The following is a 26,993-nucleotide window of genomic DNA, read 5'->3' as shown; positions in this document are numbered from 1 at the left end:
TTTAAATGGTGCATCCAAGGTTTATTGACTGCATGCAATTGAAAGCAAAATCAGTAGAGACCACCATTTGAATGTTTTAAAATATAATTGTTTTCCAGCAATGGACAATGGCATGGGGGATTTCAGTATATGGCCATCTGCCAAAACACTGAAAACAATTTTATCATAAAAAAACATAACATTCTCATTTTCACACTAGATATTTTAATCTTCATCTCATCAGCAATTTTGATTTTGGCCTGGGTTATACTTCACTTTTCACATTCTTGTCTGTTTCGCACACATCGTGTCCCCACAGCTTTCAAAGTACACTGTAAAAAAAAAAAAAAATAAGCATGGGACTTGCTATATTCATTTTCAAATTTAAAGAGATAATTAAAAATAGTGTGTATAGTTCATTAAAAGAGTTGTGGTTCAAAAATCACCAACCACGTGGAGATTATTTACGGCAAAAAATACTAATCTACAATCTTCTAAATAATATTTACACCAAAGTGTGCATCATAAAGGCCATCAGCACAGGACCCTTATTGAGAATGATGGAGGTGAGCTGGGGTCATAGGCATTTGGCAGTCTGGCTGCTCAGACATAAACAAACACTTCAGTATTAGCGCTTAACGGCTCCACTTTCAGACCATCGCACCATTAACCTCCCCTTTGCCTTTTATCCTTAGCTGTTTAAATGCCAATACAGTAAGGAAAACAAAACCTCTTCCCATGTTCATGAAAATAAATTCGGCCTGTTTGATCAGCACACTGGGTGGTTAGTCTATAGATGAACCTATATGAATATGAATACTGTTATGGATTTGGCTGCCTAAAGTCTTGAATGCTAAAGGTCGACACCAAGAATTCTCTCCATCAATAGACTTAGGCTGTATCACCTGATGCTAATCAACCAAGTCACCTTGATGGTCCCCTGACAAATAACATTGAGCCAGATTGACTTCTTCAACAGGTCAAAACAATTTTTTTGTGTTTAAACTGCAGAAGACCTAATAAGTGAGATAAAAAACTTCTGTTGTTTGTCCATGCTGGTTCACATGAACTTTTTCAGTGACCTTGGCAGTGCTAATCCCTGAATGTGTGCAGTGTGTCGTCTGGGGTCAGATGATTGTGGTGTCTTTGGTGTTTAGTGAATCCAGCCGTCCAAACTATCCAACCCTTCTCATGCAGCAACACAATGATTCTTTTCACGTTTGATTTAACTGATGACAAACATTTTTTGCAAACAATTTGTTGTGCCAAAAAACAAATGGCCAAATTATCAAAAATTGTTCGGAATAGTTTAATCACAAATATAATACTCTACGCATCAATATCTCCTCCTTTTGTGCTTTGAACTTTTCTATGTGGAGCGTTACATACGGTTTCTTTGTGTTGCTTCAAGCAAATCATTCTGCACACAGGATGCGCATAAACGCTTTGTGCTGCTTCATTTAGGAGCCTTTCATATTATAATACTTTTGCACAATAAAAGATTATTAATAGCCTTTCTTGTGCTGGCCTATCTATCACATGTTGCTGCCTCATTACTGTGCTATACATTTAAAGACACTTTTTCAAAATGTATAGTATATATTTATAAATATATATATATATATATATATATATTTGCATGTTTTCCATGAATATATTTGACATCAATGCATAGAGAAATGTGTGAATTTTTTTCCAGATCTAGCCCTACACTTATTCACTTTTATTTGTTCCCCACTAAATAATGTTTTTTTCACTAAATGTTTAGATTTTATTAAAATATTGTTGTCATGATTTTTCTATAGTAACTTTTGCTGCTGAATTAAACTAACCTAGTTTATTATAGCATTTTTTTAAGAGATTATTAATATATTTTGTTATTTTTCTTTATAATGTAGTAATTTAGTAAAGAGTTATAATCAGGTCAACACAGAGGTACAGAAATTCTTGATTGTGTGTTTTTTATTTGTTTGTTTTTTTACTATGCTGGTGTCGTATATGAATGCAGACATTTGAAGGTAACTCTTTCACCCACTTCAGTAATAAGGTTTTTGTACCACCAAAGTGGTGCAAGAATGCATATCAATGTTGGCTATACATTCAGTGTGATTGTGCACTTGCAAAATGTCAAGCATTCACATCTGCATGCTTAAGTATAAGCATGAGTCTAGGAGTTAGTGTTTTTTAAATGGATCAATAATTATATGTACAATTATTTATTATAAGTATTTTTGTGTTGACTGGCATATTGCTCTGACAAAATCTGTAACTTTTGTAAGGGTGCCTTCATTCAAGTTTGACAGGCATCCAAAATAACTGTATTGTCACAAACCAAATGCTTAACCTGCTGTTTCCTAATCTCAGTGTTGAAAGTGTATGCTTCATTAATATGTACTAAATCTCTTGGCTTCAATAACTCTTAAGCAGTACAAACACTTGGGTTATGTGAAGGTTATGTGGCACACAACTGCTGTCATTTTGTTTTGCAGATGGCACAATGAATCCCTTCACAGCCACACAGTGAGCAAATGACCAACCTGAGGTGAAATATTTATAATGAACCAAACAAAACTGACAGAATGAAGCATCATAAATCTTATGAACAATATCTCTAATTGCCCTCTAAATGCTCATGAATACATGCTGAACCCTAAAATAACCTATTAAAAGAGCTCATTCAAAATATATGCTGACTAACAGCTCGTAATAAACTCTCCGTATCCATTTATATCAACAGCCTTTAATGTACTAATCAGGGTATATATGCATTAAATATGGATCAGGATCAAGGCGAGTGGGGAAATTACAGCCAACAGCTGTTCAGAGAGCAAGCTCTGGCATTCAGTATTCATGCTTTAAAAAGGGCAGAGCGTTTAGTGAGTGCAGTCCGCTTCACGTCTCCCCTCTTCCAGAGGTCCATGTTGCCTGGAAACTGCCTTAATAGCAAATCCATTTCAATATCCTTTCAAATGTATTCCAAATGTATTATTCAAACATTTAATATCTTTTTAAACTCCCTCTGGGTAGTTGGGACTATTAGAATCTGCCTATATTGTGTTTTCGCCCCTTTCGCTTATTCACTCATTCCTTTGTTTTCTCCATCTCTTCCTCTTCTGCCCTGAGGGGAGACAAGGCCACAGCTCGTTCTGTGGCTCAATATCAAAGTCTGCCTGCTGGATTATGTGTGCTTCCTTCAGAGAGATCCTCTAGATTTTGGGGCTGTTCAGGCGGGATGCATCCTTATGTTAAAAATAACCAGGGAGCGCGCAATGAAAATTATCAGAAGGAGAAGTAATCATGTCATGAGCTGTGTTATATAAAAATGGAGTGGAATGACACCCGCTAACTGTTTCAACTTATTGTAGTCTGTGAAAACAGATGCAGACACACATTTCAAAATTGTGTTTTTTACCATGTTTAAATATATTTCACATAATTTTCTCCAAGTTCATAGAGAAAATTTGAAAAACTAAAAGATTCTATCTGGGTCTAGTGATGGCTAATAAAACTCACATTATCTTAAAATGAACATAATAAAAAGCAATTTATTTCTTCATTAAAAAAAAAAAAAAAAAAAAAAAAAAAAAAAAGAAAATCTGCAACTGTGAGTATTTTCACTTTCACCAATGAGGTCAATGACATTGCAAACACAAGAAGCTTTCAATATTGTAACCCCATTGCATGTAAAATGGTCATAATGTGTGTTCCAATTATATGTGATGTGCCCAATCAATACACTCCAGATGTTTATTTCACTCAAGGCCCAACTGAACTACTTTGAGTGATTAGAAAATAAAAAAAAAAAAACAATGAGAGATTTAAGTCTTATTCATAGTCATTTTCAGCGTTGGCCTCCAAACCCTGCTATGGTGAATAAAACTCCCGTTTTCAAGCCATAGTTTATCCAAAAATAAAAATCCTGTCATTGTTTACTACCCTCATGTTTTTCCAAACACACAGATTTTTTTTTTTTTTTTTTTTTTTTTTTTTGTGAGATACACTAACATCCAACAAGTGATGCGTGGGTTGATCCAAAATGAGCGGTCGGGTCGTTTGAAATAAAGATGCCAATTAAACCTTTGTTTAAGACAAAATTTTGAAATACATAGGCCTGCACTTTATTGGCTGAATAACTGGTGCGATCATAGAGTGACCACCTGTCCCACTTTACGTTGTACTATACAGCAATTTTACCCTTTGTCCCACCTCACGCAGATTGAGCATCTGTCCCGCTTTTTCATTCAACCCTGCCTAATAAATACACGGATACGTCCATAGGCGTACTGTTATCTTATGTCCAATAGTTCAAAGGAGAGCAATAAAAGCGTTACTCGATAGGGTAGAGTAATTGGAGAGCGCGTGCTGTTCTGTCAGATTAAGCAGTCATGGCCAGGGTGGCCACGAAAAAGAGAAGATGCACTTTTAATAGCGAATGGACCGCAACATACTCTTGATTAAGACCTGTAGATGGCGAAGCAGAGAGAGCTTTTAGCATTTTATGCAAAAGCAGTTTTTCTGCGGGACATGGTGGAGAACTTTGAAAACAACTGTGTGAACTTTGACTCATTTACTGTAATATTTTGTTCGGATGGGTCTCTACTGTATAATGCAAGTTTCACCACAACCACAATTATCTCTCACTGCCACCCAACAAAACATGAATGTACTGGAGAAGAGATTATGTGCTGGTTAAGTCAGTCCTTTAAAAGGTGAAAAACAACACAGCCTGCTCCCAGGGGAGCCAGAGAAAGGTAATGAGGGCAGTCCTTTAGATGTTACCCTTCACTCTGCAGTCTTTTAATTAGGTGATCTGATCAGACATAATTAAGTGGAAATGCCATTTCACATTTTTAAAGGCACTGCTACATCGCAAACCTGGGAAACAAAGTCCATCCATCTGTATAAAGCATATCTTGAGGAATAACAATGTGTCATGATCGGTGTTACCAGAAACACGGCGAGAGAACCAATTGCATGTATGGGCGTACTCACACTAGGCACGGTTGCCATGAACCGGGCCCGAGTACGATTGTCCCCCCTCCCCCACTGGCCTGCACTCAAATATAGGGTTTCAGCATTCGTGCCAGAGCACGCTTACGTCATTATGGTGCGACAGTTTCGGGATAAACAGGAAGAGGGGTACTCTCTGAACACAATGGAGTCCATCGCTCTGTTTTCTTTGTGGATAATTTTGTGTCGTTTGGTCTACAACCCTCTCACAGCCTGTTGTTAAACAGATGTGTCTCCTTAGTGGCGCGAAATTTTCACGTAACCATGCTGCTCGTATGAGGTACCAGCTGAAGTGCAGCAAGGACTTTGCAGTTTTGAGTATTTATGCGTTTTGCACCTCTGCCGTAGACCAATGAGTCCAACTGAACCGTGCTCTTGCCCACCTCTTCCAAGCGGGCCAGGGCCGGCTAATCCAGCCGCGCCCAGGCACGGTTCGGAGCACTCACACTAGTCAAACGAACCGCGCTTTGGTGGTCAAACGCACTCGGGCACGGTTCAAACTGGCTAGTGTGAGTACACCCTATGGCATTTATTGAAGGGTAATCCAAAGGGGTAAACATAATCCAAACATGAAAACAAGACCAGAAGACAAGGCAAGGGCAAGACTGATTTGACGGACATGAATAATCATAAGACATTAAACAAGGACTCCGTAACACAGACTCAGACAGACGGGTATAAAAACATAGAAGGATAATGAGGGAACTGGAGACAGGAGGGGAACAATCAATTAACTCAAACAAGGAGGAAGGTGACCAAATAAGGGAACAGGAAGTGATATGTTGACAGACACCGTGGGAAAGGAGGACAGCTAGTGGAAACCCAGGGAACACAACCCAGACACTGTGACAGTCACCAGTGACTTGACTTGACTCTGAAAGGTCAACGGTGACCAGCCTAGTCTCTGGAAAGTCCATGGTACCTAGCCCTGGAAGTTCATCAGTGACTAGCCCTGACTCTGGAAGGTCATTGGTGACTAGCCCTGACTCTGGAAGGTCAGCGGTGACTAGCCCTGACTCTGGAGGGTCAACTGGAGCCCCACTCGACTCTGGAGGGTCAACTGGAGCCCCACTCGACTCTGGAGGGTCAACTGGAGCCCCACTCGACTCTGGAGGGTCAACTGGAGCCCCACTCGACTCTGGAGGGTCAACTGGAGCCCCACTCGACTCTGGAGGGTCAGCTGTGACTGTCATCCTGTGCAGCGGCACTGGGCAAGCAGCCATCTTGGACCTTGACTCTGGACAGGTAGCCATCTTGTGCTGTGGTGCTGGGCCGGCGACCATCTTGTACTGTGGTGCTGGACTGGTGGCCAATTTGGGCATTGGCGCTGGGTTAGCGGCCATCTTGTGCTGTGGCGCTAGGCTGGTGGCCATCTTGTGCTGTGGTGCTGGGCCGGCGACCATCTTGTACTGTGGCGCTGGACTGGTGGCCAATTTGGGCATTGGCGCTGGGTTGGCGGCCATCTTATACTGTGGCGCTGGGTGACGGCCATCTTGTGCTGTGGCGCTTGGCTGGCGGCCATCTTGGGCTGTGGTGCTGAACCGGTGGCCAATTTGGGCATTGGCGCTTGGTTAGCGGCCATCTTGTGCTGTGGCGCTTGGCTGGTAGCCATCCTGGGCAGTAGTGCTTGGCTGATGACCACCCCGCCGCAAGAGACAGGAGTGGCTGGGGCATCCCACCGAATCATCCAGCCCGCCATTGAAATAGTCCTTGTGGTCGAAGCCAGAGTCCTCAAGGGCGGAGCGGAAGACCACCACAACCATGTGGTCAGGACAGAAGGCCCCCAGTGCGGAGCAGAAGACCACCACAGCCATGTGGTCAGGACCAGAGCCCACCAAGGCGGAGCAGACCTCAGTGCGGCCGAACCAACGGGACGATGAAACTCTGGTAATCCCCTGGTGTCCTTACTGGACTCCAGAAGATCAGCTGTGACTAGCCCCAGTCCTCTGGAAGATCAGCGGTGACTAGCCCCAGTCCTCTGGAAGATCAGCGGTGACTATCCCCAGTCCTCTGGAAGATCAGCGGTGACTAGCCCCAGTCCTCTGGAAGATCAGCGGTGACTAGCCCCAGTCCTCTGGAAGATCAGCGGTGACTAGCCCCGACTCTGGAAGATCAGTGGTGATTAGCCCCGACTCCGGAGAGTTCACTGGAACCTGACTCGACTCCGGAGAGTTCACTGGAACCTGACTCGACTCCGGAGAGTTCACTGGAACCTGACTCGACTCCGGAGGGTCAGCTGTGACTGTCATCCTGTGCAGTGGCGCTGGGCAAGCAGCCATCTTGGGCCATGACTCTGGACAGGCAGCCCTCTTGGTAGCCATCCTGGGCAGTGGTGCTGGGCTGCCGACCACCCCGCCGGAAGAGACAGCAGTGGCTGGGGCATCCCACCGAAGCCGATGCTGCAGGTAGCGCAAGAATTCCCAGAATTACAGTGTCTCTAACTGCGCCATCTCCTCCTGAGACACTGGATCATCCAGCCCGCCATTGAAATAGTCTTTAAGGGCCGCATCATTGTAGCCCATGCCCTCAGCCAGGGACCAGAACACCTGAGCCAGGGCCCCCACTTCATTGCCCTCTTGGCGGAGGGCGGTCAACCTAAGATACTTGGTTCGCTGCTCTGCCATCTTGGCTGGGGAACGGAAAAACGACATACCGCTGGTTTCTAGTGTAACGGAGTCCTTCTGTCATGATCGGTGTTACCAGAAACACGGCAAGAGAACCAATTGCAGGTATCTATTGAAGGTACATTTATTGAAGGGTTATCCAAAGGGGTAAACAGTCCAGGCAGGGGTCAAAACCAAACATAATCCAAACATGAAAACAGGATATAAATACATAGGTATACAAATAAGGGAACAGGAAGTGATAAGGTGACAGACACCGTGGGAAAGGAGGACACCTAGTGGAAACCCAGGGAACACAACCCAGACACTGTGACACAATGTCTGGTGATTTGTTCATTACAGGTAAAAGGTGCAAAAACTCTGACATTGTATTAGCATTCAAACCCAAAAAAAGAAACCTTTTTTAACTGGTTCATGATCAGCAACAGAGTGTGAGGCAGGCCCGTCGTCAAGGGGGGGCATCGGGGGGCAGTGCCCCCCCAAATGACTTTTTGTGCCCCCCTAAACGTAACGCACAGAACAATTAACCAAACTTGCATTACTGTGCATTCACACCACCGGCGTCGAGAGCGTCAAAGTGGCCGGAAGTCATTCATCTTCAATGTAAACCAGCGTTAAGCAGCGGCGAGGAGCGGCGCGGCGCGACTTGGCCTTTGAGTGCGTCGAGCAGAGTTGAAATCAAGGCAACTTTATGGTAATGAGCTATGACGCGGTTGGGCAGCAACCAATCGGAACGTAGAAGTCAACCGCTTGAGAGGATTCCAGAGGACGCAGCTCCGATCACATTAGTTCCCAAGCAAAATAGAGGACAGGTTGATTATTGCCGTTTCGCGTTTGCAGTAATCTATGATGTGTCCCTGTTTGCGTACAGGGACATAAAAAATAATTAAAAGTGATACGTGGACCAAGGTGTCTTGGATCGTTCATTTTAAGTAAAGGATCTTAATATTTCGTCCACAATTTAATGAGATTAACTTATAACATTAACCTCCTTTTGTTGCATGAGATCAACAATTCTCTTTGCTTTGCGGCCGCTGCTAATACAAAATAAGCATTCGGTCTACGTCAGAGCGTCTTAGCGCTCACAAATCTTTCTGCAGCGTCGTGAGCAGAGCGGAATAAGCGATTTTTGACGGTCCCAACGCCGCCGATATGAACGCGCAGTTAGACGTTTGATATTGAATGTCATTAATTTAGATCATGGCGCTAATAATCTCCTTTCAGCAGAACTTGACTCACATGAACAGTAATCACTACAACGGTAACAGTAGAAATGCATAACACATTACCTTCAGAAATGATTCAGACGATTCATTATTCAACGCATTATTACACAGAACATAATTTTAAATATAATTATATTCATAAATGACTGTTAAAACATCCCAAAACAGCACCCAAACCTTGCAAAGACCTACCTCATTAATTATTCAAATACAACAGCCAATGGCAAGTTTCCAGCAGCAGACCTTTCAATATGTTATTTTTGTGTTAGTAGTTTTATTAATTCAAATTACAATATGCAGTTTGTGTGTATGTAAGTATATGTATATGTATATATAAATCATGCAATTCATTTAGTTAAGGATACAGTATTGTATTGTTTATACGCAATTCCTTTGCGCAGCTGAGCTGCGCTTTGCATGCGATCTCAGAATAAATTTTTGGCGGTTTTGGAAATGTTAAGAGACAATAAACAGAGACGTTGAGATCAAACGGTGACGTATTTTATTTGAATAATTGAATAAAACAAGACTATTGTGGTCTATTTTAGTTATAGCCTAATATGGGTTTATTTTATGGTCCGTCTCAGATCATTAAAAAAAGTGTGCCCCCCTATGAAAATTAAATGCCCCCCCATTTGGTTTGTTCTGGCGACGGCCCTGGTGTGAGGTTTTAGCCTACATGTGAGAATCATGTCCTCCTCAAGGTGAATGACAAGAATTATAGGCTGGTTCTTCAGGGGCAATCCATCTGAGGTCAGGCAATTAGAAAACGTGTGACTAAAAGGGTTCAGACCATCTGAGTCAAATAACCCTGTCAATGTATGTTAATCTAAGGTTTTCTCTGCCACGATTTAACCAGATTCAGTAACGTCAAATCTTCATTTTCCAAGCCTTTTTATTCATCCTTTCATATAGAAGACCACTGAATGGCCTGTCATCTTAAGCACCATAAGCCTGGAATGTTTATTTCAGTCTAAATGCCTTGGTTTATTACATTTGGTTAAATAATTTCAAGACAGAAATGTTCTTCAATTTTCTCGAAGCCCATATGGAAATCAAGAGAGCAAGATATATAATTAACGTAAGCTTTAAAGAAATACTGTAGTTTGCCACAACATGAGCGTGAGTAAATTATTATATGATTTAGATTTTTAAGTGAACTATCCATTTCATATTTTGAAATTCCTTTGAAGGAGCCTTTGATTTGAGCAGAGGATAGTAGATAACTGACAAGGAAACATGCCTTCCACACCCCAGAGATGCTAATTCAAACTGGCAATTTTGATGGGCAACCATCTAATCAGGTGAAACCATTCATTAAAGGTAATTTATTACTTTGATAGAGAACATCGGGAAATTAATATAACAACAACAGAGCCAGCTTTTTTAACTGATGTGGACGGCCTGGTCCCAGGTGCTGTTTTTCTCTTTAATTGAGGGTGAAAAACAATATTCTCATTTTAACATTTCATTCACTCATCCAATTAACCCTGTATGCTAGTGCAGGGTCACATGCATCGTACAGACCTCCCGCCTACTGCTCTCAAGAGGTGTGACTTAAAGATTATTTTAGTCATTAATGAAGGGGAAAGAGGGGACAAGCAAACCAGACACCTGAGTTAGAAGTAAGCTTTCAAAGCAGAATGATATTTTATTTGCTATTATTTGAATGTTCACCCAAAAATTTGAATTCTTTTATTATTGATCCACTCTCGTGTCGTTCCAAACCTGTTTGACTCGTTTTGTGTTTTGCAAAACACAAAAGATGATATTGTGAAGAATGTTACTTACCAAACAGTTTTGGTGCCCACTGACTTCCGTTGTGCAGACACAATAAAATATGAGACTTTTCTCAAAATACCTGCTTTTCTGTTTCCACTGAAAAAAATAAATAAATAAATAAATAAATACAAGTTTTGGAACAACATGAGGGTGAGTCTAATAACAGAATGATGAAAACACTAATAAAAAAAAAAAAAAAACACTAAAACCATATAGAGACTTAATTGAATATCATAAAAGAGGTGTTGCAGTAAACAAGGAACACCAAAGCAACTACCAAGCAGCTCCCTAGTAACCAGACAACGCAATATCAAAGTCTTACAAGCATACTGAGCTTTTTAAAAATATTAAAATCCACCTTATAAACCTGAAAAAAAAAATAGAAAATGAACAAGTACTAAAACATTTCGACATTCATTCCAATATTAATTCAGCCCGGAATAATGAAAATGGACAGATTTGCTAATTTTTGGTTGTACTTTTCCTACTTAACAGATCTGTAACTCCCAACTGAGCCGTGCCTTTCCACCTGTTTTTAACATGTTTATCATTAATTACTGGAACAGATTCAAATGTCTGTAGTGTAAATGCAGCTCTATGCATTAACCAGATGGTTCAGTCACTTCCAGGGTAGTGAAAGTAACTGCACAACATTAAAATTCACAAAAAAATTAAATTAGCTTTAAGAATTATTCCACTTCACTGCTCTGGGATTGTGCATAACACAATAAAAAACACCTTGCCTGTGGCAAATCCAACACAAAATGGGGCCATGAATTAGCACAATGAATTAAAACCTCCATTTAATATAATTTCCTCTTATTTTTATTGCTATTACCCCAGATGCAGGGACGCAAGCAATCAAAGTAATGGAACATTACAATTGAATATAAAAGTCAAGTACAGGCCCTGTCTTCACCGTGTCAAGTTACGGTCATAAAATTCAATCCAAAAGATTTAGATAGACATTTTGGTGAAGGTGGCATGGCACATATTTCTCCGCCCATTTAAAATCACGCCGCTGAACTCTAATTTGATGAACTCTCAGCCAGAGATAATGCTTCGCTCACCTCTAACATATCCATCCATTAGTGCGTAATGAACAGTGTGGTTTGAAAGCACAGTCATTAGACAGGATCATATTCCCTCCATTCTTGCATCCCACCAACTTCACCAGGTCAAAAGGGGCGGAGCCACATGCTCCATTGTGTTGATTAATAAGACCAGTAGTCATCCAGAACACAACATCCTACTCAGGAGGAACGAACAAGAAACATGAGGTTTTATAAGGAGTACTCCACAAGAAAATTGGGATTTTAATGCAGTTATGATCACCAACATTTGCGTCTTTAGTAAAAATAGAAGATATGTATGAATTATCTTTCTTTGAGATTGAATTATTACAAATTAAATGAAAATCACTTGCTTATCGTCCAGCTATTCCATTTTAATCATCCATGGCATATGCATTTTTTTTAAATGCAGTCTAAGTAAACTTTTCCAATGACTTGTTTGCATTATTTAGTCATTATTTTATTTCATTTTTTTTTTTTTTTTTCTCAAGGCAATAGATTCTTTGGCAACACTTTACAAAAGGAACAAATTTTAAAGTCTGACTATTATTTAAAAGTATAGGATCAGTAAGATTTTTTTAAAATATTTTCTAGAAGAAATTAATATTTTTATTCAGCAAGCAATTGAAAATTGTAATATTTCAAAATATTACAGTTTTATTATTATTATATTTTTTGTACTGTATTTTGGATCCAATAAATTCAGTCTTGGAGACCATAAAAGATTGTTTAAAAAAAAAAAAAAAAAAATGTATAATAGTGCGTCTATATATATATATATATATTAGTGCTGTCAAAATTAGCGCGTTAACGCATTCGATTAATTTGAAATATTTAACGCGTTAAAAAAAAAATAACGCAATTAACGCGGTTGCAGTTTTTTTTATTTCCAGTTGTGGCCTATGTGTGTTCAACGTGCAAAGAAATATGGATAAGACCAAGGAAGGACTTTTAGACGGAAAGTTTCAGTATAAAACTCTGCCGGATTACTCTTCAGTCTGCCACAAGAAACATTACTCTTCATTTAGTCTGCCACAAGAAACAGCAACATTAAAATCATGAACTCAAATGTCATTGTTTAAAAAACAAAAAAAAAACAATGACTGTAACAGTGCGTAAATCAGACCTTTCTGTAACGCTAACGTTAATAAGCTTAAACGAAAATAAACGAAATAATTGTGTAGCGGAGTATTTTTTGTACACAGTGCCGCGAACTGTCAATCACTCCTGTGCGCGTGCATCACTGTCCTTGCAGCTGCAGCAACTTGCGCTCTCTCTCTTCATCAAGCTTTAAAACAAAAAGGGGACAAAAAGATCATATTGTTTTTGTGCATAGGCTATAGATTAATTAGATAAATGAATATCTAAATTTGTGCCTTGCCGTCTACGGTATTTTTTTAGAACTTAGAAAAAAGATGCTGCAGCCAATGAACCGCCAGCGGGGGCTGGCTGCAGAACGACTCAACCTCCGCAGACAGTTTTTAATGTTTATCAGACAATAAATACTCAAGATTTTGCTTTAGTATAACTCACAACGAGTTTCACACACCTTCTCCGGCCACGTTGATATGTTGACACTTAACAGTGGGAAAAGCGACACATGCTATTCACTTGTATAACTTAAGGGTGAATGGGTAATGTAGTTTCTGCTCTGGGTGGGATGAATTAGGAAGCTTGCATTGTGAAGGGCGCTCTGAAAATCGGCAGTGCAGGTGAAAGATTAAAACCTCTATTAAAACAGATGTCCAAATGAGCGTACCGGTACGCTACAAGCACGTTCTGGGCGCACAGAGAGGTGGCGGTACGCTCAAGAGCTATATTTGAAAGTGGCGGTACTGAGTACTGGTGCATACTGGCCCACTTAAAGCACTGGCAATGACTATACTTTGGAATTTTTTTGCAGTCCACTTAGAATTCAACATGGAAATCATTTTTGTCTATTATTGGCATTGATTGTTTTGAAATTCAAATGGTACTTACATGCCTGTGTTTTTATTTCTGTAATAAATATGGCTTTCAAGCCAACAGTTAATTTGGAGGATATTGATGGTTTATTGCAGGTATGTTGTTTACATGAGAAAATCTGTGTTACAAGTTAAACAAAAATTCCAATAAACAATCATATTTTGAATTTAAATAGTTTCTTTGTCTTGAGTTTACATTAATTATTTACATTTTACATTTACATATCCAAAAAGTTTCAGTCTTTTAATTGCGATTAATCGCGATTAATCGTGATTAATTTTAAAAAATTGTGCGATTAATTAGTTAATTTTTTTTAATCGATTGACAGCACTAATATATATATATTAGTATATTCCCTAAATATTTACACCTAAAAATAAGAAAAACTGAGAACGTGACAAAAAAAAACTTAAAGTTTCTTATGAAAGAACACAAGATTACCAGTTCTGAAACAACTGCCCATAAATAACAGAGTAAGCCTGATGAAATTAAGGAAATTATTTGGGATTCTCAATAATTGCCATAATACTTTTCATCCATGCTGTTTTTGCTACAGAAAATTAACATGTGGGGCCCAACGAAAAAGAGACCCAAAACTACACGGCCCCCTACATGAAGGCTTCCACATACATACACACACTCACTCTCTCTGCTCTGAATTATGTCTATTTTCAGGGGAGACTCAAAGAGGCCAATTACCCAACGGTCCCTTCTCCCTGACTCCCCATCATCATTCTCAGCGGGAGAAGCAGGCTGTCTGTCAGCCTGTCTGAACAGTCTCTCAGCATCCTGGTGTGTCCACAACTTCCCTGGTTCTCCAAACACCCCCGAGAGATGAAGGGGGAGGAGAGGAGGATAAAAATCCATACCGTCTATTCAGAGAAATGGAGAAAGGGAGAAATGAGCCACAATTACCCAAATTATCTTAACAACCCCACATCAAACAGTACTAAGTCTATGTGCTCCTGAATAAAAAGGTGGCATTTTGGTAGTTTTCAGGTTCAAAGCACAGAATAAATGGCGTTATTTTTCTTAAAAGTGCCTGGGCAACAAATACCACTCAAACCCTCCAACCTAGATATTAATTTGGGTGCTAAATTAACATTGGGGTTGTTTTAAGGGAAAATGTCACTGCTATCTCTTTGTGCATCATTTCTTAAGACAATAATCAATCTACATTTATATGCATGATTTAATAAACAAAACCCCTAATTTAGTAGCTAGAAAGACTTTTTACTCAAAAAACGGTGTGACCAAAAGGTTTTATCACAGCATACAACTTGTTTAACAAGCATGATCATTTGCGGAAGAAAAATACACACACACACAAAAAGAGAGACTCTATAGTCATGGTTCCTTTTCACTGTAACTATCCAATAAAATAAAAATCCAAATAGTCAACAGAAGAAATGGTTTCATTTTCAAATGGGACCATCCAGGGCTGTTTTGCTGAGCAGTCGTTGTGGTTATTATTTTACGAAAACGACTTGGGCAAATGTTTACTCCAAAAATGGATCCAGGATCCAAGCTACTGCTCTACTGTGGCTGTGATGGGTGACAGCATATTGCAAACAACTTCATCCCTTCTCCTTGTGATAGCAATATTGGTTTATTACAAAGTTTATCCTCACTGTAAAAGATAAATAAAATAAATAATAATTAAAAAAATAATAATAATAATAATTACTACAATGCTTCAGTAAAAAACCTTCTAATTAACTAAGTTACTGTACTTTAACACGTACAGTAAAAACTGCAAATGGTTTAACATCACGTGTAGTTTTACTCCAAAAAACAAAATAAAAATAAATACATACAATTTATGGTTTTTGCATGTAAAAACCATAATTTACCATGTGTACTATTCTTCATGGAAATTGTAAAAGGACATTACTGGAAGACCCTGTGTAACATTGCATATGATTACATTTTCTTCAAATGAAAAGTTCACCCAAAAATGAAAATTATCCCATCATTTACTCACCATCAACTAGATCCAAACCTGTATGAGTTTCTTACATCTGTTTAACACAATAGAATTTTTTTTTTTTTTTTTTTGATAATAGGGAATAACTGAAACATTCCGACTGTATTTGTTTACTTTTTTTTTTTTTTTCAGCTGCCACCACATCTGCTATTTGTACCACAAATTTAACAATCTTTTTAGCAAATATTTTACTCTAAACCTGGCCTTCCGATCAACACTAACACTAGCTTTATTGTTTGGGAACAACGCCAAACTATCCCAACCACTTTTAAAACAAAATGACTCCTAGATGTCTAATCAATTTGCCCAAAGCTATGAACCCCCCCCCCACCAACTTTAATGGGCTAATTTATATTAACACTAATTAACATAAGTGCATTATTTATGAGGTATACCTTAAAAGCAGGACAAAGATATATAAAGGCCTATACGTTTTTTTTTTTTTTTTTTTCTTTGATGCCCAGCTACAAAGTGCCACACTATTATTTACAAATTATCAGCATAAATTTTTCCTCAATGGCTGCGGCGTTCGCTAATTAACTAACACATATGGAGAGGTGGAGCACTCAGAAAGGGCCAAAGCTCCAAATGCATTTCTGTGAAATTACATTTCTAATTTCTTAATTACAGTTATTTTCTTTCTCACACATGGGAGACATCCAACTCAGGAGCACGGATGAACAGTTAATTTTATGCTTTCTTTTTTTGTTCAAAGCTGAGTGAAATGGAAGCCGTTTTCAGTGTCCCCTTACATATTTCAAAAATCAAGGTTTTATTCCTTAACAGCTTATTGCCACTTGTCAGAATCTTACTAATTTCAGTCAAAATAACAAAGATGAGCGTGTAAGGTTCAAATGGGCCAGTTGTAGCCTTTTCATCGACAATGCACTAGAAAACCTGCTTTTGTGTATTTTAAATAAGTATCTTAGCAATGAGAACCTTTGGGTTACACACAATACCAGGCCCAGACTATTCTTCTAAATGTTTTGCCATTTTCTCCAACGGAATTCAGGGAAATCTAAGGAAATATGTGAAATGAAATCAAATATGGTAAAATGAATTAAACCGAGCTGGAACTGGTGTTTAGAATCTAGGGTTGTGTGTCGAGTTTGATACTTTTTGGCACCGACTGAATTGCGTTGATACCATAGAGTATTGAAAAATGTCTTGTCATTTAGTACCTAATTTTTGTAGATACAGATACGCCTCTGAACTTTTCAAATTGTTCATCGCCTTACCATCACAGGCTACTGAATCTAAAAATGCTACCTTACATGATACGAGGTCACTTCTTTACATCACGAGCTGTACTTTGATGTCATACATTGATTGGTCTGCCCAGTGTCATGTCAAGTCGAACACACATACTAGTATATGCCAGTTAGACCCAGAGACATGGTTCACACATAAGGCTGTAGTGTGCAAGCGTACCAACCCCCACTGATGTAAGGCTACATACAAACTAGTGAGTATTTGTTATAAAACAGCGTTAATTAAAAATGAAAACGATACTCCTCCATACAGGCACTTCCACTGGGCTTCAGAAAAGACCTCCATCCACACCACATGATCGAAAACGCATGTTGTGTGACCATTCATGCACACTGCAGCATCATGATACATAAAACAATTGATAATATTTAAATTACGCTTTTACTCAAAACTTACTTTAAACCCCCAACAAGTGTTAATAACTTGCGATTGTGATGTGTGGTTTGGCCATATAATGATGCTGAAACATACTATTTGTAGCCTTTATGTCAAGCTAATTGCTACACCTACTTACATGTAGCTTTTCTCATGTAAACACCCTGTATTGTTATGAAAGAATCTCATGAAAAAAGTTGCATAGGGCCCCCTTGCTCTCAAAAATTATTTAATTTTAGTTTAGTTTTTGATTTTGGCTAGCGGTTATGCAAACATGAATGTCCCTTTCCTTAATGCGGTGCACTATCGCCCCTTTCTAGGTAACATGTCAAATCATGTAGAGAGACTGTCACATACAGTCTCCTGCCATTCTTACTCGATACTAAAAAAAATGAGTTAAAAATTGTACTTGGAAGAGACACCGTTCCCCAAGCATTTTCCGTGTGCGTAATTTGAGACTGACTGAAACACGGACAAATATAAGCTACTGATGTCTGTCATCATCTGTTAATCAAACAAAGAAAATGAGAAAATTATTCACTGCTCTTCATTGAATTTTGTATAACTTTGTTGTGAATTAATTTGTTTTTATTTCAAGTAACATTTTTATATTTTTTAAACTATTGCTACCATGGTATCTGATACCAGCATTCTACCATGGCAGCAACCCATTATTTTTATTTTTTTTGTGAGGGGTGACAGAAGTGCATTTTCAAATAAATATTCTCGATCCAAAGGAGCACTACACTTGTCCTGGGTTTCAGTCATCACGGTGTAGCGTTTCTCCTTGGCCTTTCAAAACTTCTCTGATCTTCTGAAGTGTACAAAGGGACGGAAGGAGCATTTGCAATGTAGAGAGGATTTGGGCTGAGAAAAAAGCCTATGAGACTAAAGCCCTCCTCTCTGTCTGGACGTCTGGCGGACCTCAGACACACACACACCCTGAGCCCACAAACTCATGCCAGCTCATACTTCTGCTTACAGCAGAGCCCTGTAGTGCTGAGTCCAGTCCAGATCCACTACACCAAATGTTCCACACACTCATCCGCCAGACACAAGACACTTATCTAAGGCCTAAACTCTGAGAATCCCTTTCGAATGTTCAGAAGAGCAGAACTGCTGTTGACAAGCATGCCAACACTGCTGGATTGAAAACGCTTGCATTCATAAACCAAGACTGTATGTTTAGAATCTTTAATGTTAGGTTTAAATGAAACTCGATTAAGTCAGAATTTTTTGCTGTTTTGACACAGAGACAGGACAGGAAAGTAACTGCAAGAAAGTCAAACACAACAGCTACACTTATCAACATACACTTAACAACCATCAACACAGACAGTTCAAAGAGGAGGAGACATTCCACTTACATATAACTGTAATGTGCTTAATGATAATATAGTGGCTATAGAAAAAGAAGTCGCACATTCAAAATTTATAATAACGATCCAGTTACACTGTTCATCTGGTTTTCACTGATGTACCATTCGGGACATTTGCACACATCATAACATCCCAACCTGTCAGCCATCTCAAAAAGATAACACACTATTACTGACATAACACTTCATTTAAGATGGCTCCTTTTCCTCAAGTCTCAACCCCAGAAAAAGAGAGAGGAAGAATGGGAGGTGGTCTCCATTCATTCCCCTCACTGCTAGACCGTGACCATATCATACCAGCTCCATTATCAGGGTTCAAGCCCAGAGTAAAGTGGTGCTCACGACACCCTCCCAAATTGCTTGTGTCGGTTTCGCTTGAGCTGATGATAAATTAAAGCCTTGGAACAACAACAACAACATCAGGGAAAAAAGCGCAGAGAGCAGAGTCAATACCCATCCACAAGCGCCCTAAATGATCATAAATTAAAACCTACAGACCACACAGGGGTCAGGATCTCTTCAACAGCTTTTTTCACCCTCGATACTTCACAGCAGATTGCTTTTTAGGAATCTTTGAATTTATGGTCGAGGTGAGCCCCACAGTATGACGGGTGGCAGCACAGAGGCTATGGGAGGAAGATCACAGCTAAATTGACTGGATAAGATGAGATGGCCTCTCCAGTCCAGGCCGGCTGTGCGGTGTTAGTTCCTGCTGCGCCTGGGTTTCAGATGCCATCGCTCCTGCCAGCTCCAAGACCATTATTTCCATCCATCAGCTCCTGCATGAATATTCATCAGCTCAGTGCAATTGGCCTGACCAATGGGGCAGTGAGCCTGCTGGGGGTTAATGGCGATTGGATGAGGGGGAGTACAGTAATCAAAATCACACAGCTTTTCACATCTCGGCTTCTATGGTGAGCAGACAGCAGCACTGCTGAGAAGCAAGAATGGCTGTTAATTAATCTTGATTAACCTATTTAATCAGCATTAAGTGAGATTTTAAGGAGGGCTCACTGTAATCAGTTAGAGAGTGGCGAAACAGGTCTCTCATCTTGTGTTATCTTTTACGCACACGCAATCTCGCTAGCCCTGAAGAGAGCTGATTTGTGGTACTATGGAGTGTTTAATTACTCCAGATGAAGCACACAGACATTCTAATTCCTCCAAATGTCAGAGATTTTTCACAGCATAGAATTACCATGGCTACACATATACACATAGCATTAACACCTCAGGCTAAAACACATGCAAACAAACTTCTGCACACTATAGTCTTTTGTTCATGACATACCACAAAAATTATCTAGACTGGCATGAAAGCACATCTTTAAGAAGAGATATTGGGTGAAAATAGTGTGCAGCCATTTAAGGATAAAACCGTGATCACTGCTGCTAAGAACGAAATTATCAAAGGATTGTAATTTAACACTCTTGGACATTAACTGATCAACGATTTATAAAACTGATATCAACTGACGATTGTTCTACAAGCCAAATTAGACTTTTCAAACACAGATCTGAAAATGATACAGCAATGCGAAATGTGTGTGTATATATATATATATATATATATATATATATATCTTTTTTTTTTTTACTGTTGCATGATCAGAGATGGAGGAATTTATTACCAAGACGTTCTCACAGTCGTAAAAGTATTTTATAATGCATGTTACAAGAATACACAATTTTTACAACGTGTTTATTTTATTACTATAATTGTCAGGAATGGAAGGAACACACATTTTTTAAATACATGTTATCATTATTTATTTAACTACTAAGTATTAATATAATTATTAATAGGGCTGGGAGATAAAACGATAATGCATCTTACTGCTATATAATTTTCCTAAATAAAATAACGAATTCAAGAAATGTCCAATATAATGTGCGTCAAAAGCATTTACAGGTAGATGTTTTAGACGCATTAAATATTAATGTAGTAACAAAATATAAGTATATATATATATCTTTTTTTTTTTTTTTTGTGAGGAAGCTATGGTGTTTGTTCATTTAAATTAATTTAGACTACTGTTTTTCATGCAAATACCTACAGTAGATACCATATAGTTACATTTTTACCATGGTATTGAGGTGCTATGGGTGTGGTTTTGACTGGTTAATTTTACTAAAACTCAAACAGTCAGAATAATTTAATTTCACAATATAAAAATGAGGTTGTATCGATTTTTACAGATGTTACTGGATTTGAGGATTATGGGTGGGCAATTTGGAAACAATATAATACCAGTTTTTTTTTTTTTTTTTTTTTTTGTAAATATGATTTTATCACAAATTTTTGTCATGCTGGTTTTACTATTTTGCAAGTTGTCTGAGCATTACAGCCAAACAATTTTTCCTATTATAAAGACAAAGCCTTTCAAGGTAACGAAAGAAAGGAAGAAACGCAGATAATTAGGCCAAAGAGGGTGAAGATAAAAAAATCGTTGTTCTTATTTTTTTTTAATAACAAAGATAAAATGACAAAGATACACATTACAACTACACATAATATACAAATAAAACAAACAAAGCTTTATTTCCAGGTACAATTGGTGTATTTAGCAGCAGCATTCAAGAAATTAAATGAACAACTATAAATAAAACGCTATATAAACCAAATCCTAAAGCAACTGTATTAAATCTCTTCAGTCAAGAGCATTGAGTGAATTTTCTGTTTTGGGTTGTTTTATTAACATTAAAGGAATAGTTCACCCCAAAATTTAAATTCTGTCAGCTGTATGTCAATTCTGTCATAGTGTTTTACATTTATACCTCCATTTACTCACTCAAAAGTGGTTTTAAATCGGAGTGAGTTTTTTTTATTTTATTTTTTCCTACTGAACATAAATGCTATTTTGAGGAACGAAGAAATCCAAACAGCTGCTGGTCCACAGTGACTTCCATGGTATATTTTGCTACTATCAAATTCAATGTGGTCCAGCAAATGTTTGGTTACCCACATTCTTCAAAATATCATATTTTGTGTTCAGCACAAGAAAGAAATTAAAACAGGTTTGGGACAACGTGACAGTGAGTAAATAATGACAGAAATTAAATTTTAGAGTGATCTATCCCTTGACAGTAATGATGCCTCTGGAGCAACTAGGGGTTAAGTGTCTTGCTCTTGGTGTCTCACAGTGGATTCGAACCCAGATCTCTCGCACCAAAGGTATGAGTCTTATCCACTGCACTTACACCACCCCTTTTGGTGGTGTTAGTGCAGTACAATACACCCCTTGTTTAATAGCCCTACTATCCCTGCACGCATCTAATATACAGGCACTTATACATTTCTCTTTCAACTGTTTACTTTCATTTTAGACATAACCAACTTCAGTCTACATGTAAACCTTGTGTGTTTTGACAGAATTAGCACAATAGATAACTTAGTTCAATAATCAGGTGTTGTTTGACAGGATTTAGCATGCTTCGGGTGCACTCAGAAACATTTCAAAGCACATGCAAATAATGAGAGAGTTACTCTACCGCTGAGTTAACATTGCTGTGAAGGCATGTGGTGTTGTACAGCATACGACGCAGGTGCCAGAACTGCAGCTGATAGAATGTGCTCTCTAGTACTAACATCAAATGTGCAAAAAGTCAGAAATATACATTTACACACAGACTGACCACCAAACGCAACTTTCAGATGCCATTTTTTTTTTTTTTTTGCTCAACCACCACAGAATGGAATGCACTTTATAGTCGATGCTGATGGCTGATAGACATCACGATGTTGCGCCGGCATCGTAGTTGCGGTTTTCCATTATATGGATTCAGGCTTTAGGTACACCTCCCCAAAAAACTCTCCCCTGCCTCCATAGGCAGCATTTTTGTGTTTTCGTGTGCAGCCAAAACGTGAAGGGCAGGGGTTCCTCCAGGAAAGGGTTTGGGAACCACTGATTTAGACAATGGCAAGCTTTCTGGCTTGATCTTCAGCGAGTGAAACTGATGTGATTGTGAGCGCTTTCCACACATGCTAGGCTCAGGAGAGCGGGACAATCAGAAGTTGAGAACACCATGATACACATAGGAGAAATGATAACCCCCTTAAAGCAGTAGCACTCTACTCTGTGAAACATGAACATTATCAAGGTTTCAGGCATCAAGATGCATCTTAACACCATTAGGCAGTGAAACAGGCTTGAAGATAAAAAAAAAATAATAATAATTAAAAGAGTTAAAGTCTAGCAAACCTGTCAAGACATGGAAAACTACAAGAGTGTGTGACTATCACCATTACAGCGAGCCAACCGTGTGTGATTGATTTGAGCCCAGTCAGTCCGTCTGCCTGCTCTCGGTCCGTGATGAATGACTGGAGCTTTTAATTAACCTCCTGCACACACATCAATATTATTCAAACACATTACTCCATTGTGCCTGCTCTCCCATTCCAACACAACCTTTAAGATACAGTTTTGGAAATACTATAAGAAATGAAATAGTAGAAAGTGTAGTTAATGTATAAAGAAGTGTTTTGCGTTGGTTTTAATCTTGTTTTTGCACAAGTGGCTAATGCAGGATATTTAATCTGGATAAAAAGTAACATCTACACTTTAAGAGACCTCTAGATGGCAGAAAGGAACAAGTGTGCTGCACTACTCATCATACCCCAACCATTCAAGTCAGCAGCACAGATTCCAATGAATATTATATCGTCTTTCTGTTCATATTATGAGGAGAGTGTTAACTAATGTACCATTTTTTTTTCTCCAGCTGAATGTGAATCAGAGCTGTGATCATATCATTAACACATGCAGGCATCTCTGAGTATGAGAGTGCATGGGAGCATGCAGTGGAATGTTTTAAAAAATAAGAAATCTTAAAAAAAAAAAAAAAAAAAAAAAAAAAAAAAAGAAAACTTTGTGACTATACATCTTCAGCAAAAAAACAGAGCACATCTTCACACCAGTCAGACTAAAATGAAAGACTGGTTCTTAAATTGTAATTCTTAAACCATTTTTCACTGCCTCTTTTGTGATTTTTCCAAAACATTTTAAAGAACGTTCAAGCTTGAGTGAGAAAAAGAAACTTAGGTTCACCAAAACATTTTAACGGTTCCACCATTTAGGTTCCAAACCTGCATGATTTGTTCAGTGGAATACTTTAGCCACTCTCTTCAGTACACTGGAGGTGAATGGTGACTGAGACTTTCAAGTCCTCTGCAGCCATTCGATAGCTTTGTGTGAAGAACAGGAACAAAAATGTCTGAAAACCTTGAGAAAGTTAAAGCAAATTAAATTTCAGGACATTCCTCATGTTAATTTATCATATGGCTTCAGAAGGTTTTCCATATTTGTTTTATGGTGTTTTTGATCCCTTTTGAACCTTGACAGTGCCTGGTCACCATATGCCTTTACTGAATGTGAAACTACGTCAAACATCAAAATTTGTCCTTTTGTTTTTAATAGAAGAAATATTATATTACTTAGAAGGAATAATTCTCCCAAAAATGACTCCAGACACGACTCCTGTCGGTCAAGTGAAAAGCTGCATGTTTGTGATATACAAATTTAACAAAGATGTTTTTAACTTCAACATGTTCCTTCCAGCTAAAATAGTCCTTAATATTGTTTTCTCCAGCGATAAGGTCATCTCGCTTGAATCAGGTGAGATATGCACAGATCAAGCACTGTTTACAGTACAAGCTAAAACAGTTCTAAACAAATATGTTTGTGTATTTGGATGTGAGCGGACAGAGGATGGATTTTTCCACTGCAGGGAGAATTATGGACTTCTATTTTAGCCAGAAGTGACAGTTTAAGGTTAAAACAGATTGATGGTTTCCTACAACTAGGCAGCTCTTAATTCACAAGACATTAACGGATGGACTGTGGTCATGTAGATTACACGTTTTTCACTTTTGATGAACCATTCTAGTTAAGCTCCAAAATATTATATAACATTATTCAGAATGAAGTTTAACACTTTTGAGAGTATCCACTACAGGCCAACGCAAACACATCTTACAATTTGCCTTCAGGTTATGTGGGTGTTATCAGCAATAGAGTCAGTGGTATGCTAGATTACAGAGGGAGTGGCAGATTAATTACCAGAATACGGCCTGTGTTTTAGTTGAAAGAGGAAGATCTGACATTCTAACAAGGTAAAATGGCACATTCCACAAGCATGCACCATATATGCCAGCTCTGAAAAACTGATTTCAAAAGTGCATCAACAGCATATACCTTCTTTAGTCATTGCGTTATATAAACATGGTTTTGATAAAAAAAAAAAAAAAAAAAAAAAACACTGCAGCACTGTACAGAAATGTTCTGAAGGAATGAAAATCCTACTTCTGGCTTAAAAACAGTAAAGAATAATTATTGGATCACCAAGATCCATGTGGATACAGTAAAGCAGACTGTGACATTTGGGAAGTTGTCACCATGGCAACATCACTACAGTGAAAGCTCATTCCTCATCCCAGTCTTGATTTGAATAAATACTAGAGGTGGGAAATCACCAGAGGCCTCACGATATGATATTATGATGATACTTGTGTCATGATACAATATTACTGCTATTTTAAATATACTGCTATATTACAGTGCAACATGAACTTGTACAAAAATGTTGTTTAGACCTATCAGCAATTGGGGCATTTGAAAGTAAAAGTTTAAATTACTGTTAAATTTAAGTAAAACAAAACGTGTAGTTTTACATCTTAAGATACACCGAAATTAATATTCTGCTGTGGAAGAAAAAGAAAGATGCACAACCAACCGAGAGAACTGTATCCTTATGAGGATTGTCAAGCAAAATTGATTCAAAAACTTCACAAGGAATGGACTGGGGCTGGGTTCAATGCATACAGACATAAAGGAATTTGGCTACAGTTGTCGTATTCCTCTTGTTAAGCCACTCCTAAACCACAGACAATGTCAGAGGTGTCTTACCTGGGCTAAGGAGAAGAAGAAATGTACTGTTGCCCAGTGGTCGAAAGTGTTACGATCGGAACCCAGCGAAAACACAGGAGACGAGAGATCCAATTGCAGTGTGGGTTTTAATGGGTAATCCAAATCAGCATCCAACAAGCAGGGGTCAAAACCATATATCCATCCAAAAATAAACAAACAGGAAAGGGAACAGAAAACGAGGACCCTCGGAAGGCAAGGAAACAGGGTGACGGAATGAAAGGACTCCATGAAGACAAACAGAAAAAGACCGGTTAATATAGGCAGGGTAATGACTATCAAGTGAAGACACCTGAGTGCAATTAACAGGAGTGCAATTACTCTGATGAAGGGACAAGGCTTTGTGGGAATTGTTGTGCCTATGCTGAGGTGCCTATGGGTAAGTGAGACCACTAGTGAAGACTCAGGGAAACAGAGACCAGACAGCGTGGCACAAAGTCCTCTTTTCAGATGAGAGTAAGTTTTGTATTTCATTTGGAAACCAAGGTCCTAGAGTCTGGGGGAAGAGTTCATAGCCCAAGTTGCTTGAAGTCCAGTGTTAAGTTACCACAGTCTGTGATGATTTGGGGTGCAACGTCATCTGCTGGTGTTGGTCCATTGTGTTTTTTTTTTTTTTTTAAACCAAAGTCACTGCACCTGTTAACCAAGATATTTTGGAGCACTGCATGCTTCCTTCTGCTGAACAGCTTTTTGAAGATGCTGATTTCATTATCCAGCAGGATTTGGCACCTGCCCACACTGCCAGAAGCACCAAAAGTTGGTTAAATGACCATGGTGTTGGTGTGTTTGACTGACCAGCAAACTCATCAGACCTGGGGTATTTTCAAGAGGAAAATGAGAAACAAGAGACCAAACAATACAGATGAGCTGAAGGCCACTGTAAAAGAAACCTGGGCTTCCATACAGCAGTGCCACAAACTGATCACCTCCATACCACACTGAATTGAGGCATTAATTAAAGCAAAAGGAGCCCCCTGCTAAGTATAAAGTACATGTACAGTAAATTAACATACTTTCCAGAAGGCCAACAATTCACTATTTTCTAATTTGTCAAGATAGTGAATTGGTGGGTGTTTGTTAAATGTGAGCCAAAATCACCACAATTAAAAGAACCAAAGACTAAAACTACTTCAGTCTGTGTGCATTGAATTTATTTAATAATCGAGTTTCACAATGAGTTGAATTACTGAAATAAATTATCTTTTCCACAACATTATAATTCACTGAGATGCCCCTGTAGGACTGGATGGTGGTCTTTAAGATATTGTTTGTCATTTAGTGTTTCCATAAAACAGGTGAAAAAAAAAAAAAAAATATTGATAATACTACAAATTCTACTACTAACAATAAAAACACACTGGGTTTCATACTGGGTACATGAATATAAATTACATTGTC

The 26,993-nt window shown here is 38.6% G+C and overlaps 1 long non-coding RNA gene across 1 annotated transcript; it reads right to left on the bottom strand.

The window, feature by feature from the left end:
- LOC128019633 (uncharacterized) lies at positions 1-26,294 on the bottom strand. The gene is made up of 3 exons (XR_008185223.1): positions 25,578-26,294; positions 14,359-14,531; positions 1-311 (listed from the first exon to the last, which is right to left on the bottom strand). It is a non-coding gene; the product is annotated as an uncharacterized LOC128019633 (long non-coding RNA).
- Between the last annotated feature and the right edge of the window lie 699 nt (positions 26,295-26,993).

Source organism: Carassius gibelio, chromosome A9 (genome assembly GCF_023724105.1).
Source record: "Carassius gibelio isolate Cgi1373 ecotype wild population from Czech Republic chromosome A9, carGib1.2-hapl.c, whole genome shotgun sequence".
Taxonomy (NCBI): domain Eukaryota; kingdom Metazoa; phylum Chordata; class Actinopteri; order Cypriniformes; family Cyprinidae; genus Carassius; species Carassius gibelio.
The sequence above is the reverse complement of the archived record's forward strand: the minus strand, read 5'-3'. Positions and strand labels throughout refer to the sequence as shown.